Raw genomic sequence first — 7,267 nt, 5'->3', positions numbered from 1 at the left:
ATGGATGGGTCCTATTTATCCAATCTGCAACCCTGTGCCATTTTATGGGAGCGTTTAGGCCATTCACATTGAGAGTGATTATTGAAAGATATGAATTTATTGTCATCATGTTGCCTGTGAAGACCTTGTTTTTATAGATTGTCTCTGTAAATTTCTGTTCTATATCACCCTTGGGGTCTTTCTCCGTTTATAGAACCCCCCTTAATATTTCTTGCAGGGCCAGCTTAGTGGTCACATATTCTTTCAGTTTCTGCCAGTCTTGGAAGCTCTGCATCTCTCCATCCATTCTAAATGAAAGCCTTGCTGGATAAAGTATTCTTGGCTGCATGTTCTTCTCATTTCATACCCTGAATATGTCTTGCCAGCCCTGTCTGGCTTGCCAGGTCTCTGTGGATAGGTCTGACATTATTCTGATGTTCCTCCCTCTGTACATAAGGGATCTCTTCCCCCTAACTGCCCTTAAGGTGGTTTCCTTGGTTCTAAGATTTACGAGTTTTACTATTATATGCCGAGGCATTGGACTGTTTTCCTTGAATTTGGGAGGGGTCCTCTCTGCCTCTAGGACATGAATGTTTGTTTCATTCCCCAGATTAGGGAAGTTCTCAGCTATGATTTGCTCAAATATATCTTCTAGTCCTCTCTCTCTCTCTCCACCCCCTCAGGGACCCCAATAATTCTGACATTGGAATGTTTCATGGTGTCACTTATTTCTCTGATTCTATTTTCATGGACTTTGAATTGTTTTTCCCTGACCTTGTCTTTTTCCTTATTGTCTATTAATTGGTCTTCTAGATCACTAATTCATTCTTCTGCCTCACTTACCCTAGCTGTTAGATTATCTAGATTAGATTGGATCTCATTGATAGCATTTTTAAATTCTGTCAATTCAGCTTTCATTTCTGCCCTTAGAGACTCTATGTTGCCATTAATCGATTTCTCCATTCTAGCTATTGTCTTCACAATTGCTACCCTGAATTCCATCTCCGACATCTTGGTTGTAAATCTGTGGCATAAGTCACAGTCTGAGTCTTTCCTATTTCGGAAGTTCCTCCTCCTAGTCATGCTGTTGAGGGGTGGTTGAGGGAATGTACAGAGTCCAAATTATTGACCACAACCCAAGCAAGATGCACCTGTTTTATAGGGATCTTAGGGTTGTAGGTAGACCTCTTGTTCTCCCAGCCTGTCTTTGGGGAAGGGGGCTGCCGTGCTGTTACTCAGGCAACCCTGTTTGGGCAGAGTTGCCCTGCCCCTGTGGCAGGGGATGGGCTCAATGAAAACCGGTTTTGGGGGACTTTCGTTCTCTGGTGGCTTTCTGCATCTCTTCCGAGGGTCAGAACAGAAGAGATCATTTCCAACCCTCTGCCTCAGAGCAGAGAGATTGCAGTCTGTTCTTCAGTGAGCTCTCCAGGCCACACTATCTCTGTTTCTGTCTGTGCTGCTATAAACTGCAGCGTCCTGGGTTGTGCGCCCCTCAGCAGTGCTCCTAGTCCTTGCCTTCAGGTCAGGCATGTCTCTGCCCTTTGTGCTTCTAAAACCACCAGCCACCCCCAGTTCACATGCACGGCCCCGCCACTCCGGGTTTCAGTCTGTGGGCTGCCCTAAAGTCCTTTCCCCATCACTACCATATGCGAGTCTGTGCCTGGTCCCCAGCGCAGGAGGCTATCACTCACCAGTGGTGTAGGATCACGTCAGCTCCCTCCCCCTGCCGTTTGTCTTCCGATATCTGCCCACAGAATCACAGCTCCCTGCTTCATATCTCAAAACCAACCACCTGTGATATTCTGTTTGTAGGGATACAGATCTGTCTTACATCTCAGGCTGATTTTGTGGGTGTTCAGAGTGGTCTGGTAGATCCAGCTCAATTCTGGGGACCAGTTGAAATAGGGTCCCCTACTCCTCCGCCATCTTTTCCGTGTTCTCTTCTTTGCATTTCTTATGTAGTTTATAGTTTACTTCACAGCAACATGTTTAAGAGAAAGATAATCCATGTAAATCTAGATAGATGAACAGGAAGATCAAACAAATTGTGATTTGAGTAATTGTGGGTTGAAAAATAGTTTGTGAAAACAGAAATATTGAATGAAAGGGATGAAAGGGAAAACAAGGAAGAGGCGGGGCACCTGGGTGGCTCAGTCATTAAGCATCTGTCTTCGGCTCAGGTCATGATCCCAGGGTCCTGGGATCGAGCCCCACATTGGGATCCCTGCTCAGTAGGAAGCCTGCTTCTCCCTCTCCCACTCCCCCTGCTTATGTTCCCTCTCTCACTGTGTCTCTGTCAAATAAATAAATAAAATCTTTAAAAAAAAAAAAAGAAAACAAGGAAGAAGCAAGACGTCTACATGACCTAAGGTACACTATTGTTATTCTACATCCGTTATGAGGTATTACAATTCATGATTAATATATGGTGACTGAAATGGCAAAAACATGCAAAATTATTCAATTCCATTGGACATGATGGAATTGCCAACAACAACAAAAAATATGATACCAATATTCACCCACTAGGAGAGCAAAAATGAAAAAAAATCCAACAAAACCAACTCTTGGTAAGGGCATGGAGAAACAGACTCCTTTACACTGTTATGGATTGGGGTAGGGGGGGGTTATAAGTTAGTATAACCATTCTAGAAAACTGTTTGCCAATATATACTAAAGGTAAAGATATGCATACCCTATGACTGAATAATTCCAATCCCAGGAATATACCTATCAGAAATGCATAGAAGCGTTCACTAAAAGACATGTTCTAAAGTGTTCATAGTAGCATTATTTGTAATAGCAAGAATTAGAAACTTCCCAAGAGCAGCATGAAGAAACGTGGTATATTCACACAGTGGAATACTGTACAGCAATAATAATTAACTATTACAGTACCCAAAATATAAGTGTGTTTCATAAACATGCTGAACAAATGTAGACAGACACAAGATTATATACAATATGATTCCATTTATAAAAAGTACAAAAATGAGTAAAACTGATCTATATTGTTAGAAGTTAGCAGAATAGTTACTCTATTATCATTTTTTGGGGGGGGAGGGTAGGCAGTATATTAAGAGAATAAATTTTATTTATACAAAGATTAAATGACTAACCTGGTATTTTAACATTTATTTGCTCATAAAACCTGTGACCTTAATCCTCAAATTAGGTAAGAGGTAGGATGAGGGGAGCTTCTAGGAGCAGGTTCCAAGAGTATATTCAATGTGTCAAAATGCATGGGCCTTTATACTTACAATGTATCCATTTTTCTTTCTATATGTCTATGGTTTAAGAAAAACACAAAACAAAAACTGTGTTGTCAAGCCACCTGGCTTGAGTGATATTCTTCTGTCTTACAATATGATTATAGCTACACTCAGATTATATTTTCCCACCTTTCATTTATTTTTGCACCTCTTCATAAATTTGGCAGGCTAACCATAGGAACTTTTGTGTGAAGAGAACTTTATTATATATATTTATATTACTTATATTATATTTTATATGAACAGGTCTACAACAATGAGAATATTTTTATATTTACTCTTTGCCAAATCTCACTCTATACTTGTTCTACATCTATCCATTCACCCACTTAAAATGATCTTTTAAAAGAATGTAAACTCTAACATCAGATATTTTTCAGGCCCAGTTTTTTTTTTTTTAAAGATCTTTAATGCATGAAGATGAATTCCTGTTTGAAAGTTAAAGATCTATGTCACTTGCAGGCTTTCTAATAAAAACCTCAGAGGGGTGTGTGCATGGCTCAGTTGGCTGGCTGACTTGATTTCTGCTCAGGTCATGATCTCATGGTCATGAGATCTAGCCCCACATAGGGCTCCCTGCTCAGTGGGGAGTCTGCCTCTCTTCCTCTCCTTCTCCCCTCCCACCATACCCTCTCTCTCTTTCCAAAGTTAATAAATAAATCTTTTAAAAAGAAAAACAGAAAAAAAATCACAAAGTAATTGATGATACAGGGATAGCACTACAAGATGATAAACAATGCTTAAGCAGACTTCTGTATTTCAGTTAAATGTTACTGAATAATTTGAATTCTGGTTCGTAGGCTCAATAACTATACCCATTTCAGAGTAATAAAGCTAACCAAATACTAAAGGAATAAACAAGCAATAAAATTAGAAATGACCACAGGACTTCCTTGATTTACATAGCATTTAAGAACTTATCAATGAATCTTAGGTAATTGAAGATCAATAATAATTTATTCCATGCTTAGCAGGTAATGGACACTGTGCTAAATACTTGATATATGTTATCTTATTTAAATCTTACAAATCCTTTTTGGCTTTTTTTTTTTTTTTTTTTTTACAGATTAAGACAATAAGTCTTATAAAGTGACTGACCTCTGACCCGGTATTTGAAAATATTTTTTTCATAAAGCCTGTGTCTTAACACCAAATATATCCATCAATTATAGTCATTTCCTTAAAAAAAATATATAAGCAAATAGAAATGTTTCATATTTTCATGAAATTTAAATTCTAATGGGATTATTTGTTTTGGATACCTAAGTCTGAACCTGACTGAACAAACAAACCCAATATAGACAATATTCATTAGTCTAATTTCTTGATACAAGTAAATATTAGCCTGGAAACATGTTTTGTACTTGTTATGATCAAATATCCTGATATTATACTGATCATCAGTTTAAAAATGAACAACCTATATTTCTGTGATTATTGTTCACTAACAAGACAAATTCAAAGAACATAAAAATCACTTCAAAATTCAGCCTTCAGATATGCCTACTGTGAGCATGTTGGACTTTTCTTCCAGACACATCCCAATTAACCTATTAAGACATTGTTTCTTATCTTTAATAGCTGCTAAATAGTCTATTATACACACAAATCAAAATTTATTCAACTAGCTCCCTAGTGATGGACATTAACTCAAATTTTGTGTGTGTGTGTGTGTGTGTGTGTGTGGTAGGTGGAAGGAGAGCTTCTATAAACTTTACAATGTAAATATCTCCATGAGGTTTTATGCCATCATCTCTTTAGTGCCACATTTTATTATCCTTTGGCACAGTACATAGAAAAGAGGATCTGTAGCTCTAACGAAAATACGGTAACAAATTCTCACCCATCCAAGCCGACTGCAGGCCTCCCAGTGGTGTTGTTCAGGCAGGCTGCGTGTCTGTGCAGAGCTGGCCCTGAATGCTCTCATCAGGAACTCCACAGAATGGTCTCAACAAATGAACCACAGGGGTTGGCCTGGGTTTATCCCCAATTACCTGGGCCTATTCCTGAGAAAAAGCCATAGCTCTTTCTGAGAATACCCATGGACAATCCTTTTAAGTTGTATATTCAAAAAACCAACCACATTTTCACATTCCAAACACAGTGGCCTAAAGTCATCTGTTTATAGTCATGTTGAATTGGCCTGTTTTTACTTTAAAGCTAGAAAATTCCTCTAACCTATGGGATAGTCTGGTGACAAAAGGAGAAAGTCTTACAAATGGTGGATGCAAGGGGAGATCTCGAACCCCAGAAAAGTATTTTCCCAGGAATTCTACCAAAAACTTCTACAGTGTAGTTTGCTATGAGGGTTAAATGGGACTATAAAGTGCTTAGCCCCATGTCTGACACAGTAAGAGACCAATAAATGTTAGTTATTACATTTTCACAAATTCTCTATTCCCTTTACCCACTTTCTCTAACTGAAAATTGTCTTCTTAGGAATTTCCCTGGCTGCCCAGGTATGTGTGTTGGGGTGGGCAGGGTATATTTTCTTCCCATAAAGTCCTGTCAGTTCTACTGCCAAAAAATAGTTTATCCACTTCTTAACAAATTCATCCCAAAGTTCCAATCCAAACATCTAGCATCTCACATATGAATTACTTTTATAAACTCCATGGGGCACCTGCGTGGCTCAGTCAGTTAAGTGTCTGCCTTGAGCGCAGGTCAAGATCCCAGGGTCCTGGGATGGAGCCCCATATCAGGCTCCCTGCTCCATGGGGAGCCTACTTCTCCCTCTCCCTCTGCCCATTTGTGATCTCTCTCTCTCAAATAAATAAAATCCTTATTAAAAAAGAAAAAAAGGATGAGGTCCACATCTGTATGGGGTCCACATGGGTGTTCTATAATCTACTCCTGCCACACTGGCCTTCAGTTAGGATCCCCAAAGCACCAGGGACCTACTAGAAAATGCTTTTGCTTCTGTCTGAAAGCCCCATCTCCTAATCCAATACCTATCTACATAATAATGCCTTTTATGTTTCAAATTTAAGCTTAGGTCTTTTTTGACCTTTCCCACCCTTTAGTCAGGCCTAGATTCTCTGTTGATAACCCTGAGGCACTCTTTCACAATTGCCATCAATTCATTCCTAATGCATTTGTTTTGTCTTATAGCAGCTTTCCACGCTCCAGTCTGAACCCCATCGATTTCAGACCTGGGTCTCCCTGCTCTGTCTCCTCACCTAATACAGTTCAGGGCAAATGGTAAATGCTCAAAACTACCTGGTGAATGAAAGTTTAAAAAGTTAGATATTTGAAAGTCAAAAGCAGCTTATTTATATTTTGGCATTATATCAGCTTCATTAGAATGCTCTCTGATGAAAATATTTACTTGTAAAAGCTGGAATAACTTAATATTAAAACCACCCAGCAACTCCATAAACAAATACCACTATTCACATATAAGGTAGAAGAGAGATTTTAAAAACTGGATATTTTTATCTATTCCTAAATGTTGTATTTTCATTTCAATATAAATGGAATGTAATATTTATTAAAGTCTCTGTAACATGCAATGAATTACCTTATCTATTTGTCAACAGGTAAAGGCAAATTAAATCAAATACATGGAATATGTTGTATGAGATTGCTAGGGTTGCCATTACAAAAGACCCCAGAGTGGGTGGAAGGCTTCAATCACAGAAGCAGATTTTCTCCCAGTTCAGGAGGCTGGAAGTTCCAGATCAAGATGTTAGCAGGTTTGTTTTCTTCTGAGTACTCTCTCCTGGGCTTGCAGATGGCTGCCTTCTCCCTGTGTCTTCATGTAGCATTTTCTCTGTCTGTGTGCAAGTTCCTAATGTCTCTCCCTCCTCTAAGGAGGACACCAGTCCTACTGGATTAGCACCCCACCCCCATCCCTTACAACCTCATTTAACCTTAGTTATCTTTTTAAAGGTCTTATCTCCAATGTCACACTGGGGTTAAGGTTTCAACATCCACAGTTGGGGGAGACACAGTCCAGTCTATAACAGAAGTCCAAATTCTCTTATGTCAACGATTGTTACCACAAATAGAAGACA

This window comes from Leptonychotes weddellii, chromosome 1, assembly GCF_054177405.1.
Source record: "Leptonychotes weddellii isolate Sample4059 chromosome 1, ASM5417740v2, whole genome shotgun sequence".
Classification (NCBI taxonomy): Eukaryota; Metazoa; Chordata; class Mammalia; order Carnivora; family Phocidae; genus Leptonychotes; species Leptonychotes weddellii.
The sequence above is the reverse complement of the archived record's forward strand: the minus strand, read 5'-3'. Positions refer to the sequence as shown.